The 14,021-nt window shown below is 61.6% G+C and overlaps 1 long non-coding RNA gene across 1 annotated transcript; it reads right to left on the bottom strand.

Annotated features, from left to right (window-relative positions):
- Positions 1-131: 131 nt before the first annotated feature.
- On the bottom strand, positions 132-13,765 carry LOC129144877 (uncharacterized). Its single transcript, XR_008549666.1, has 4 exons — positions 13,427-13,765; positions 11,780-11,985; positions 6,536-6,690; positions 132-1,056 (listed from the first exon to the last, which is right to left on the bottom strand). It is a non-coding gene; the product is annotated as an uncharacterized LOC129144877 (long non-coding RNA).
- Positions 13,766-14,021: the final 256 nt, after the last annotated feature.

The raw sequence follows: 14,021 nt of genomic DNA, 5'->3' as shown, positions 1-14,021 counted from the left end.
CCCAGTCTGTTTCAGAGCCAGGTGGAAAAGAAGTCAGGGCCTCAGCTTTAATGGGGGGTGAGTGGCAGGTGATTTTTCCCACCAGCCTCACTGGGTTGGTCAGTTATGTTAGGAATGGAAATTCCCAGTTTCAATACTGAAAAAGACTTCAAAGTTGCCTCAGCTGATGTTTTTCCTGAGTCATGGCTATGTGTACACACACACACACACACACACACACACAACCTGTCCTTGAATACCTCCCCAGGTGGGGTACTCACTACCCACAAGGCTACCCCAACTATTATGTAGTTATCTTGTAAAACAAAATTGACATTTCTGGGTGATGTCCCCTCCTTCTGTTTTCAGGATCCTCCCAGAACAAGCTCCCCACGCTGCCCCCACTCCAGCTAGCCCACAGGCTTCAGCAGCAGTGACCACTGGATCTTTTCCTTCCTACCTGAAGCCTCTCCAGTGCTGGGCATCGTTCCCCCTCCTGGAGCAGGTAAAGTGGGGCTGCCATTATGCAGAGCACTGGATAAGGTGTCCCCTGCAGAAAAGCCAGGGTGCTGCGGGGTGCAGTGCCCAGTGCCCACCATCAGACCTGGTTCTGTCAGTTTCTTCCCTTTTGTACCAGAACTGCAGGCAGAGAAAAGGCAAAGATTTGCCTGAAGCAAATACATCAAATCCTTCTGCAAACACACATTCCCCAGAACGCTGACTCCAAAGATACCAAGGAGAAGAGGCTTACTTGATTAGATTTCTTTGGGGCCTGTCGCCTGATTTTGTCACACTTCTGAGCGTGGGGTCCCTGTAGTGACGCGGGAGCATGTTTGATTTTCTGCAGCCTTTCACAGGCTGGCATATGAACTCTCCTCTCTGAATGTTCTCGCAAGACCCTGGCAAGTTACACCCTGGAGGTGGGGGCCACCAGCCTGCCTCTTCTCTGGGTAGTGGGAGGAAGGGCTGGCTGTGAGCTCCGTGGCCCTGCAGACACTGCTCCTTCCAGCCTCTTCATTCCACAGTGTTGTGTCTTCTGTAAGCCACCTTCGCCTTCCCAGGTCTCAGTTTCTCCATCTGAAAAATGGGGACAATTGTTGCTACTTTGGGTGAGGGGGTTGTGAATATCCAATGAGGTAGACTATTGAAACATCAGGTCCAGACTGGGACACACAGTAGGTCTTTAGTAAGTGTTCAAAAATGATTAGCTTGAAGCTGGAAGATGAGCTCAAGGCACTGGTAAAATTGACCAGAGTTAAGGGAACTGATCCCCCTTCAGGGCCCCCAGTCAGTGAGTTTCAAACTTCACTGCTTGAGATATACCTAAGGGAGTTGCAAAATGCAGAGTCCCAGGTCCTTGCCCAGAGAGTAAGGGCCCAGGGAGTAAGCCCCCTGCCCCCGACTCCCCACCCCAAGCTGCCATCCCACAGTCTGGAAGTAGATATTACTGCTGAATGTACTTTGCCCTGTGCCCACACTGTGCTGAAAGCTGGGCTGCTCCTCCAGAGAAGACAGATCTGGAGGGGGAGCTCACCACCTACCAGGGGATGGTCTGTCAGTGTCAGCTGAGGCGACTGGGTTCCAGAATGAGCAGAGAGCCCTGGGAATGGAGAGGTTGGAAGAGACCTGCCTCCTGGTTCCGAGTGCTGGTCTTCAGGCCGCAAGTCTCCTAGCTGAGCTTTGGGCCTGGAGACTGGGAAGGAAGGAGGGAGGGAGGCAGGAGAAAGAGGGGAGCAGAGAAGCAGAGAGGGAGCGGGAGGGGATAGGGGAGCACAGGAGGGAGGAGGGGGAGACAGAGGGGGGAGGGTGGGAGGGAAGGCGTGACATAGGCAGCAGCAAGGGAGGGAGCAGGATCTCTCTGATCTAAGCAGAGGGGGTACAGGAGAGTCCTGGAGCCCTCGGTGGCTTCTTCAGGCTTCTATTGAGTTTACCAGGAACAGGGCAGGCAGGGGTGCTGGGGTGCTGGGGTGCCAGGGCTAGGGCCGGCAGGCTGGCAGGCCTCCCAGCCCCCAGCACGTCTTCACTCTTTCTGGGCTCTCTGTCATTCTCTCGTGGCCTCTGCTTCTCTCTCTGCTACGCTGGATTCTGCGCCCTTATAAGCCCAGTCTCAGCCCAGGTGCACCCACCTATGCATGCCCACACCCCACTCCAGGTGCCGCCATCAGGCATGCATTCAGGACCTCAGGGATCCATCATCCATCCCAATGGCGGGAGGGCGGAAAAGCCTGACAAACATTTACCCTACAGCCAGTCTGAAGGCAAAGGAGGCTCTCCCTGACCCCGCCTGGGCTGGCGGTGGTGGGGCAGGGGAGCAGGCAGGGAGTAGAGGCAGCCTCTTAAGTGTGGCCTGAGGAATAAAACCTGGGCTTAAACCTCAGGTTTATTCTTTGCAGCTGTATGACCTTGGTCCAGCGACTTCCCTTCCCAAGCTTTGTTTCCAGCTCTGTAAAGGGATGCCAATTGGGTCTGCCACCTACAGAGCCATTTACCAAAAAGCCAATGAAGCTTTAGCTCCAGGGACTCTCCTTTGCCTGGGCTCTGTCAAGGCCCTGGGCTTAATTGTGTATTCATAAATTTGCATTATTTTTCTTAAAGAGGTTCCCTAAGATTGCAAAAGCCTCAGGACTCACAAAAGCCAGGTCTGCCTAAGATTTGGTGAGAACCAAGTGAGCCAGGATCTGCAAAGGAAGCCTCCTAGACTTGACCTTGGGAGGAGAACACGCTGGCACCCAGGCAGGGGTGAAGTTTGCCCTGGGAGGCCAGGACCATCCTGAGAGCTGAGCCCTGCTCCTTTTCTGATGGGCACGTGACTTCAGGGCCCAAACCTGGATGGCCCAGACTGGAAGCTGGGGGAGCAAGTTGGAGGGAGAGTGGAGTCGTTGGAGGAGATCAGGGAGCAAGAGGGTTAGACCGAGCATTAAGCAGAACCCTCTGGCCGCCATATGCAGCAGCCTTTGAAGGGCCAGGCTGGCGGAAGCCAGAGGTGGGGCATGGGCAGAGGCCTTGGGTGGCTGTGGCTTTGACATTAACCTTCAGATGTCTGCAACCTGGGGAGGGGAGGAGGCCGCTAATCTGGACCCACAGCTCTGGCAGATGGGTGGGTCTGCGTGGGGAATGGAGTATATTGGGCCCCTCCTGGACATGTTTCTTTCCATGTAAATAATATCCCCCCAAGAGGCCCCACCTCCCAACCCCCACTCTGCAGGGGTCCTGCGCCAGCACCTATTTTCACTGAATCCATAACCCGCCTCCATCTTGCAGACAAGGCAAGGGAGGTTCAGAGGGGGCCAGCTCTTTGCTAAGGGCACACAGCAGGGGAGATGCCAGGCGCTGGATCGCCTCTGGCCCCACAGTCCTGCTCCCAACCTCCTCCTACCGCCCGCCGCGGGTGCGGAGGCCCGGCGGGGGGCGCGCAGGCCAGGTGGGAAGGACAGAACGCACAGGCCAGGCTCTTCCCACGCCCTTTCCACCGCTGGCCGCTGCCCCCCAGCCGCTTCCCGGCTCCACCCGGCGGGCTTCTCGGCCGGCTCTCCCGCGGCCGTCCGCAGGCTCCCCGCGCGCCTCGCGTTCTCCCCGCGGGACCCCGGCGTAGGGTCGCCCGGCGACCCCGAGGCCCCGCGGGCCGCCGCCGCCCCGCCCCTCCCCCGGCGGCTAAAGAATTGATTCGCCCGTAAATAACAGGCCCGCGCGGGCGCGCGCTCTGCCCCGGGGGCGGGGGCTCCCCAGCAGGGTTGGGGCGCGGGGCCGGGCGGGCACGCTGGCGGGGCGCACGAGGGGCGCGCAGCCGCGCTCCGCGGGCCCTTCTCTCGCCCTGTCCCTCGCGACGGCTTTTTCCCTTTTTCTTTTCCCTTTTTTTCTTTCCTGGAGCGGAGCCCGGCGCCAGGAGTCTGGAACCAGCTTGACAAGCTTTTGAGTTATGGAGGGGGGCGGGGGGCGGGGGGAGGGGAGGTGGGGGAGCGCGCGCGGGCGGCGCGGGGAGGGGGGGCCGCTGCGCGGGGGGCGGGGCGGCGGCTCCCGCGGGCCGGGGCGCGCGCACCCCCCCCACCCCGGGAGAGGCTCCCGGGTCTCGGGCGAGCGCGGGGCGAGGGTCCGCCGGCGGCGCCGGGAGGGGCAGGATCTCGCGGCGGGGAGGGCGGGTGAGTCACCCCGGGAGCCTGGCGAGCCGCCCGGCCGGCGCAACGAGCCGGCTTTAGAGCCGCAATAAATGAGGCCCGGGGAGGGCGGGGGGTTTGCAGGGCCTCGGGGCCGCGGCTCCCCCGCCGCGCGAGACATTCCTTTCCGCTGAACCGGGCGCCTGGGCCCGCGCCGCGCTGCGCCCTGCGCCCTGGGCGCCCGGGCGGGAACAGCGCCGGGTGGGCAGGCCGGGGAACCGGGAACCACGCCTGGGTGGCCCCCTTTGGTCCCCACGATCTGTTCCCAGGAACGTTCCGAGTCCTCAGCCACCCCCGACGGCCGGCGTCTGCGGGCCCATGGAGGGGGGAGCCTGAGTCCAGAGGAGGCCCTCGCCGCTCGCCGGGGTGTCTCTCCTTCCCTTACTGCAGCCCCTCTGCTCCCCCACCCCCCACCCCCTGCTTAGACTGGTGACAGCCTCGGGGTGGGGTCTGGGCCAGCACACAGCAGGGGCCCCAGCAACCCTCTGGCTGAATTTGACCGGAGCCCTTGCAGGCAGCCCCGGCCAGCGTGTCTGTCCATCTGACCGTGCTGGGCCAGACGCACAGCCCCAGGACCAGGCAGGGTTGGAGGTTTGCCAGGGCCAGAAAAGAGAGGTTTCCAGATCCCTGGAGGTCTCCAGGAGGACACGCCTAGAGGCTAACAGAGACCCCAGTTCCAAGCATGCCTTCTGTTTCTGGCTGAGCTATGGTTGCCTCTGTGGTTCTCAGCTTGCTGTAGGGGCCCTGGGCGTATCCCCCATTGCCTTCCATGACCTGGGTCTGCTGGACTCTGGAGTGTCCCAGGCCTGGGCTTGGCTGCGTGGCTTGGGGCAGCTCTACCTTCATCACTCTGAGCCTCTCTCACTCGTCCATGAGATGGGTTTGTAATCCCACCTGCCTTGCCTAGGCTCCAGAAGGTTCTCGAAACCATGCAAGTCTTGAGGTAGCACAGCAAGCTCTCAGCAGGGTCGCTGTTACTGGAGCTGCTTGTTTATTATTACTGTTTCTGAGGGTAATACCAGGCCCAGCAAAGCCCCCTCCCCCAGAGCAGAGCCGGGGAGATGCAGAGCCTGTTGAGCAGCCTGGCTCCTCCCTCCCCGCCTCCAGCCCAGTGTTGAAATCCGCTCCAACCACGACCACAAAGCTGCTGAGCAGAAATTTCCAGTCTCCCTGGCAAAGCCGGGAAGAATTTGGGTGTGACTCAGAGACATAAGCAGGTTCCGTGGGGCTGGGGTTAGGGCTGGGGTATCTCCCAGAAATTATGCGAGATCTGGGAAGCATCCCCCACCCTGGGGAGTGGCTGGCCTCCCCAGATCTGTAGCTTCAACCCCAGATCTGGAGGCAAAACCACTGTTCCCAGCCACTGGGCGACTGGGCAGGAGGGTGGTGGAGTTTGGGGTCAGGTGGGAGTGCAGGTTCTAGCCCCACATCCGGGAGTCAAAGTGAGCACCCCTGGAAGATGGGATAACAGGGTCCTTGTGAGGACTGAGGTGCCTGTGAGCAGGCAACACAATTCCTCACTGTTCCCTTTAGTGACTGTCCCACTTCCGTTTCTGAGGCGTCCACCACACTCATCCCTTGGCCTCCAGAAGGAGCAGAGCCCCGAGTCAGGGTGGTGGGTCTCACTGGGAGCTTGGCCGGCAGGCTGCCCCTTACTTCACTCTGGGGGCTGTGTGACCCAGGCTGAGCAACTCAACCTCTCTGAACCTAGTTCTCCCTATCTATAAAACAGACCTTGACCTCTGACCCTCAGGCGCCAGAGGGAAGAAAGAGCATGGCGTGTGTTTTCCTAGGACTGCCTCCAACTGGACAGGTGCCCTTGGACAAGTCTGAAGAACCGGTCAGCCACTTTGCTTCAGACCACGGATGACTGTTTTACACACACCGTTATCTTACTGCTTTTCTTGGAAGGAGGTGTGATTATTAACTTGATTTTCCAGATGAAAGTAACCGAGGCTCAGAGAGCTTGATTCGCTTTCTAAAGGACACACAGCTGGGAAACAGAGAATCAGGATTTCAACCAGCCCTAATCCACCGACTGACTTAGCACCCCCGCCCCCGAGTCACTATAGACCAAGTAAAATGAAAAGGCAAAGTTATTTCACAAAAAAAACAACAGAAAACATTTCAAGCCCTTACTGTGTTTAAGACATCGCGCTGGGGAGCAATAAAAATCGGGACACACGGCCCCACCTCTGAGAAGCTCACAGTGTCCAGGGGACACCAGACTCCTTGAGGGGGGATGTGCTCGCAGTGCAGTGGGGACACCAGGAGGAGGTGTGCTCTGGTGTGTGGGGTGGGGAGCTTGAAGGCCAGAGGTTAGGGAAAAGGGTGAGCAAGGAAGAGGCATGAGCAGTCACGGACCACTCCGGGGGGCGGAGATGGGGGTGCAGGAAAGGACTTACACTGGGGAGGGTCACTGGAGTGGTGTTGCTGAGGCTGGACAACAGCAGAGGCCTTGGAAAACTGCCTTTGCTCTATAAAAACGGGGAGTCACGGAGGTGCTGGAGCAGATCTCATCCTGCGGGAGTTCTAGAAAGTTTACAGGCAGAGAAATGTCCTGGAAACACAAAAAAGCCAGGAAGACAGGGTCAAGGTGCATTGCATGAACATTTACAGCACTTCCTTTATAAAACAGTTCCACCACACAGGTAGGACTATTCCCCCAAAAGGAAATGTTCAAAGTAAAGAGGGTGCCAGCAGGCAGAGCCGGAGGAGGCACTCAGGAGTGAGCCCGGGTGGGGCCCGCCTCGCCACTCCTGGATCTCCGGCTGTGGCTGTTTGAGTGATGGGCGAGCTGGCAGCACTGACTCAGAGGTCCGCCCGGAACTGAGCTGAGCAGGTGGGCCCTGGGGGCCTTGACACCCCCCCCCCTTACCTACACCCTGGAGCCTTCCCTGACCCAAACTTCGGCCTGTCCCTCCCCTGTCTCCACCCCCCCCCCCTTGCCCGCCAGGAAGTCTGTCCTCTCTAAATCCCAAACTCCTCCGGGCTGGGCTAAGTGGTGACAGCGACCTCAAGGCCTTCGCCCTGTGTCCTTGGGGACAGACTGTCCATGTGGGTGCATCAGGGGTGCTGTCTCTTACTCTGAATATCATCCCGCAAAAATGTGTTGCTTTCCCCACTTTACAGATGGGGAAGAGGGGCTCGGTGGCTCGCCCAAGATCTCCCAGTAGGGGATTTTCACCCAGGGTGGGCGCCTCCAAGAGACCCTATCTGCAGGCTTTTCCGGAGAAGCCCTACAACTCCCCAAATCTCACGCCTTTGCCTGAGCTGGGTCCTTGAACAGGGGCCGAAGCACCCCCCACCCAGGCTGCTTCTCCTACCCTCTGGCCCCAGCCCCCCATGCGCCTGCCAAGCCCCGCGAAGCCCATTGCTTGCTCTCCAGAGAGTCCTGGGCTGCGTCTCATCTCCTGCCCCCTTGTTTGTGTTGCTGCGTGGTCCCCTGGGAGGGGAGAAGGTCTTGGGGGACATGAGTTCCAGCACAGGCCTGCGCGGGCAGGGAGCAGGGAACAGTCAGCTTGTTGTGGGTGCTCAGAAGAGACGTGAGAGGATGGCCTTGGCTCACCCCCAGAAGGATGATGGACCGGCCCCTGGGATTATTTGGCTTAGAGGCCAGAGGAGGCGGCCAAGTTCCAGAAGGAGAGAAAAGCGACGATCTAGACTGCCCAGCGTGGCCTGACCAGCTCCCCAGCAGCCCAAAGACGGCACAGCTCTTCTCTGGCACCCCCACTTACCCCCTCGCAAGAGCACCACTGCCTCTGGGGCAAGGCTGGCAGTGGGAAGCTGCCTTGGGCACTGGTGCCCCGAGGCCCCTGCCACTAGAAGGGATGATGGCAGGCCCCTTCTTAGATCCCAGGATACCCCCCCAGGACCAGCTTTGGAAATAGTGGTCTGGGCTCCGTGTACACTTAGAGACCCCCCACGGCCGACAGTGACAGGCACGTAGTAGACAGTCGAGCACTTGTTGGATGGATGGATGGATGGATGGGTGAGTTGGGGAGGGGGTGAATACATGCCCCCTGCCCCAGGGAGGAGGGCCAGGTGCCTTGAAGTCTGTTTGCCTGCTCCCCTGTGAAGCAAGACCTCCTGTGTCCTGTGGACCCCCTGCTGTGCAAGGTGGCTCAGGGCAGGTTTGGGGGTAGGGGAGGAGAGTGGGGGAGCACTGGGAGAGCCACAGCAAAGCAGCCTCACTTGGGAGGGAGGGAGCTGTGTTTCTGACACAGACTTTCAGGTACCCCCCAGATCACTCAGTAGTGCCGCCCTACAGTTTCACTGGGGGCAGCATGGTGCAGTGGCTGAGACCAGGGGCTCTGGACTCCATTCCTGTTTCTGGACTCCAGCTCCAGCCCTCACTAGATGAACCAGTTGCCTCAGTTTCCCCGTGTGCAAAGGGGACTGACAGCATCCCGGCTACACAAGGTCACGGAGAGGCATCAGCTCAGCACATTCTGTCTGCTATTGTTATAAGCAGCAGCATGGGGCTGCCGGGAGGGGGAGATGGCTGAAAGCCAGGGCCTGGGCTCTGGTCCCTTGTGGGGTGACTTGAGATCAGGCCCAGTTTCCCTCCAGGCCTCAGTTTCCCCATTTGTGCAGTCAGGTCCTGCTCACCCAGACCACCCCACTCCCTCGGCCAGCCCAGGCGGACCTCCACTCTCAGCTGCCTCCCGCAGCCTGCACCCAGGCCCTGGTTGCCAGAGACAGCGCCGAGTGCCCACAGACACGGGGTGCAGAGACACGCGCGCTCACACAAGCAAACACCAGGCGCGCCAGCCCACGAGGGCGCGTTGACACAGACCCGCGGGCGCGCTGGGCGCACAGCAGCCCCCGCCCTGCGCCCGGCCCTCCCCACCAGCGCGCGCCTGCCCGTGGCTCCACACCTGCTCACACTCATGCTCACACTCACACACACCCCAGATCTGCTGTGCACCAACTGTTGGCACGGGCGGGGCTGGGAGCGGGAGGGAAAAAACCCACGACTCAGCCGGGAGAGGGGCGGTGGGTGCGCGGGCGAGGGAAGTGACAGCCCGCGGTCCCCCTCGAGTCCCGGCTCATGAATATTAATGCGGCGGTAATTAAAATGCAGGGACGCAGCAGGATGGATGCGGCTGCCTCCGGAGCGCCGGGGAGCGCGGCGTCTTCGCGGGCGGGCGGAGGCCGCTCCTCGCCGGCGGACGCGCGGCGGCTCCGGGGCCTGCGCCGGGGCTGGGGGGATTTTCCGGCGCGGCCGAGCGCGGCGTCCAGGCGTGTCCGCCCCCGCCCCGCGGCCGCCCGCCAGGCCGCCCCTTGCCGGAGCCGGCCGCTCCCGCCCTCGCGGGCCCCCGCTGATGTCATCGGCCCCAACCCTCGGCGGGCCCGGTCTCGGGGCTCTGAGTCATCGCCGCCCCCGGCCGGCCGCGCCGTCTGTTTGCGCCGCGCTCGGCCCGCGGGCCCGTGGGGCGCCTGCGGGGCCCGGGGCCGCGTGGGGCCGCCCACCCGCGCTGCGGCCCCTGGGGGCGGGCACAGCTCGGGGCCCTGGAGAGCACGCGGGTGAAGGGCACGCCTGGGGTTCCAGGTTCCACTAGAGGCACCTTAAGCAGATGGCTTGACGCGGGCAGGCCCTTTAAGCTCTCTGCACCTCGTTTTTCTCCTCTGCCCGCTGCTGGGTGCTCAGCAAATGCTCCCGGGCACAGGGAGGGCATTCGGTGCACAGCCAGGTGAGCCCAGGCCCAGCGATGGAAAGGGACTGGCCCAGGGTCACATGGCAGGCGGGCAACAGAGCCGCGTTCCTGAGCCCCAAGTTCTCCCTGCTGGGTCACAGGTGGTCACCCTTTCGTACTGGTCCAGGACCCTTCTGGCCATGTGCTGAGAAGCCCGCCTCACCCCGGGGCGTGGAGCAGGGCCCCTGGTGTTGCGCCCGGCCAGGCCAGAGGACTTTGGGTCTGTTTTCTCATCCCGAAACAGGGGATGGTCTGGTGTAGAAACCACAGGGTATGTATGAGGACAGAGGCTCAAGCTATGAAGACGCCCAGTGGCGTGACTGCTGTGGGGCACTGTGGGGACGGGTGAGGGGGGCATTTTGGGGTCAGGTCACCTACTCGGCTGCGGTTCTCAGCGTTGAACAGGGATTAGGCCCAGGTCTGGGATCCCAGGCTGACTGCTCAGCTCCTCTGCCTCCTGCCCACAGACACCCTGAGACCAGCAGAGAAAGGCCTGCCCTGCACCCCCCTCGCCTCCCCCCCCCTCCCCGCCCCTTACTGGAACGCTTTCAAGTCCTCCAGTGCTCCAGGCGGCTTCTTGCCTCCAGGCCTTTGCTTGTGCTCCCCTCCCCCCCACCTCCCAGATTCCTGCTAACATCTCCTCCTCCATCTTGCCTCAGCCCGTCCCCTGGGGAGTGTCCCAGTTACCACCACCCCACAACACACACTCTCTCTCTCTCTCATATGCACGACAGCGTCTTCTCCCCCACAGCACATGCCACACCACACACAGAGCACAGACACAGAGGTGTGTACATGCACACACACACCCTCCCTATGCCACAGACCTCTGCACACATCCCCACACATCCCCGGACCACTCTGGATACACACGGTGCGGCCCTGACCTCACAATAAACACACACGCACACAGACCACCCAACAAGTGCTTCTGTCAGTGGCCCCCGTGTGTGTCCCAGGGAATCTTCCAGAACTTAACGGTTCACACATCCTGTCTATGAGCACCTCTGCCTGAAGCAGGGGGCGGATTGATCAAGGGCAGAAGCAGGACCCCTCCTTCTGCTGTGTGCCTTTGGGCAAGTCACTGTCCCTCTCTGAATCTCCATATCCATACAGACCTTCCTCCCTTAAGAGGTAAAATGGGGACGAACCCCCACAGGGGTATTGTGAAGAGCCCCTGAGATGATATGCTGAGCTCTTGGTGGGGGACCCAAGCTTGATGCTGCCCCAGGGCCCATTACCCTGGCCCCTGTCCACCAGGCCCCGGGCCCCTAGACCTCGAGCCTCCAGTCTGCCTGAAGCCCCAACCCCAGCAGCTCAGCCCATTTGCATCGCCAGCCTGGGAGGGCAGGGGCAGCACCTGCAAGATGGCAGCCAGGCACCAGCCAGCTCCGGCGACAAGACGGCAAGACGGCCAGGCGGGGACAATCAGGTTACCTGGCCCGGGCTTAGGGGTCGCTCCTCTGAATGTTTCACATGGAGGTGAGTTCTAAAACCACATGGTCAATTTGATTGGGGGAGCCAGGGACTCAGTTTCCTGCCTGCTGGGAACCCCCTGATTCAAGAAGGAAAATTGGCCACCCTCCCCCGACTTGAGCCAGGCACGCTGAGAGGTTCCTACAGCCCCGTGATGATTGTTCCTCTCAAGAGAGGCAAAACAGGAGAAACTGAGGCTGGGAGGCTGGGGTCCTGTGCCCCACCCAGGCCCCATGGCTGCTCCACGGAGGAGCCAGAATCTGTACTGCTCAATTCTGAGGCCTGACCTCTTCCCCAGCGGGCTGCTCCCTGCCCTGTCTCCTCTGCCGGGAACAGCTGAGCAACAGCCTAACACAGTACCTACCTTCCCAGCTCACACTCAGATGACCTCCCTGTGCCCAACCCCTGGGCCTCACCCCTGGGGTGAGCCCAGAGAACCCTGGAGCGAGCCTGGGGCAGGGGACAGGTGCTCACCAAGGGGCTAGTCATTAGGGGAACTTTCCAGAAACGGTCAGGAGACCTGGCTGTGCGAGAACAGGCAGGTGGCACCATTCCGGCCAATCCTGTTGCACACGCGGAAAAGCTCCCGCCGGAAAGCTGGAGACATTGGCTGGGGACTGGGCGGGAGGTGGTCTGCGCGGCCAGCTGTGAGGTGCCTTTGAACCCTTGATGTCCTCGTGCTGTAGGAAGGGGGAGAAAATTCCTGTTTCAAAGGCGGCAGTGAGAAGGCGGGAGGAACACGCGCCCCGTGCTGAAAGTCAGGACTGAGCACGGCGAGCCGGTAGATATTCGTGCCCGTTCCCGGGCTTGCTTTCTAGTCCAGTGCAGCCCCATCGGTCCCGTGAGGCTTCGCGTCACCCCTTCGGGGCCAGGTCCTCTGTTCTCTGCTGGGAACAAGCCCAAACGACTCCCCCGCCCCGCAACCCTGGCGCTCCGGTCCAGGGGGGGAGTCTGTTCGTTGCAGTGTGGTTGCAGCTGGTCCAGGCTGTCTGGGGCTCCCTGGGCAGGGGACCCCCGGGCTGAGATTGGCAAGATGAAGAGCAGAAAGCAGGGTTCTAGGCAGAGGGACTGACAGGCGTGAAGGCCCCCGGGGTGGCAAGGACCTAGAGCTGTCCAGCCTGGAGAGAAGGCCCAGTGGCTGAGCTGAGAAATAAAGGGAAGAGGAGAGGGGAAGAGGAGGGAAGGGGGAGCCAGCACCCCCACCTGGGAATGACACAGAGAGCCGGGAGAGCTGGGACAGTCAGGGAGGGAAGGAAGTGGTCAGAAAAAAATGTCCGGCTGAGCCAGAGGGCAGATGGACATGGGGAGCGGGCAGAGAGGGAGAACCGGGGGCCAGAGAGGGGCCTGGAGGTGCAGCAGCGAGGCACAGGCGCAGGGTGAGGGCAGCTGGCAGGAGGGGGAGCTCCCTGGTCTTGGTCAGTACCGGGCTGGGGCTGGAGGAGTTTGGGGTGGCATGTGGTGGGGAGCATGGCCGGAAGACGGGGGAGAGCAAGCTCGAGGAGGAGGGGGAGCCTGAGTCCCAGGCCGTGAGAGCAGCGTTCTGGCCCTCTGGCCTGTGCCCTTCCTCGGGGGCCAAGGGACCCTCGCAACCGGGGGCCATTCCGAGCTAGAGCTACTTACTGCTGCCCAGTCCACTTCCCACCCCCGTCCTGAGGGTGGTGCCGGAGCGGCTGTGGCCAGGGGGTGTCGTCAGAGCTTAAGCACATGAGCTGCAGTATCTCCACCTGAACGCTTAGACCCTTCAAGGAAAAGGGGGGCAGGGAGAATCTAGGGGGTGAATGGGGGAGCTGTAGGGGGGCTGCTCCTTGTGTTGCTGCCACCAACCCTAGTGCAGACCCAGGAGTAAGAACTTGGCCTCCAGGTGTGTTTGTCATTCGGAAGGTGTGTTTGTCAAGGAAGGAGGACAGAACAGATTGTATTTAGGACTTTGTTGATTCATAACTGGTAAATACTTAGTCACGAGGCACGTGACTCTCCCCTGCACTACCGTCCCAGTGCTGCCTAGGCCCACATCAGCATCTGGGTATCCACCCCAGGGGAACCTCCAGGCTTCCTGAACCCCTTCATGTACCCCCACTACGCTCTTTCCGGTCCCTCTGCTTTGTCTGAGGGTCTTCCTACCTCCCTGGTTGAATGTTCAACTGCAGTGCCTCCTCCTCCAGGCAGCCTTCCTTTCCTGCTCTCATGCCTTGCTCTCTCCCTCCCTGGAGTCTGGCTTTCCAGTTTATCACTGGTTTTACCGGGTCACGGTGGGTATGATGGTCTGATGAGCAGGGGATGTGAGTCCTGGTCCTCCTGCCCCTGGCGCCCCCCTCCAGCCCCGCCCTCCCTCCATCTCAGGGGCGGGTTTCAGCCCGGGGACTTCCTTGCTGTGTGACCTTGGGCAGCAGCTTTGCTGCTCTGAGTCGGTTTTTCCTTCCGAACCCCAGTAACCCGTCCCTGCACCTCCTGCGGTGAGGAGGCGAGGCACCGCGGGGCGCCCACGCGCGCCGGCGCTCGGCTCGTGCTCGGAGGCGCGGGCAGGGCCGGCGTTACCTCACGCCCGTCTCCACAGGCGGAGGAGGCTCAGCGAGGTGAGGCCGGCGGCCCGAGGTCGCACAGCCCCCGGCGCGGGAGGCGCCCCAGCCGTGCGGCGCTGGCGGCTGTGCTCGGCCGCGGCCCACCCCGCGTCCCCTCGCCCGGTCTCCGCGGCCCCCGCGCGCCCGCAGGCCCCGCG

The sequence above is a fragment of the Talpa occidentalis genome, unplaced genomic scaffold, assembly GCF_014898055.3.
Source record: "Talpa occidentalis isolate TD23 unplaced genomic scaffold, MPIMG_talOcc4v2.1 talOcc4.7, whole genome shotgun sequence".
Lineage (NCBI taxonomy): Eukaryota > Metazoa > Chordata > Mammalia > Eulipotyphla > Talpidae > Talpa > Talpa occidentalis.
The sequence above is the reverse complement of the archived record's forward strand: the minus strand, read 5'-3'. Positions and strand labels throughout refer to the sequence as shown.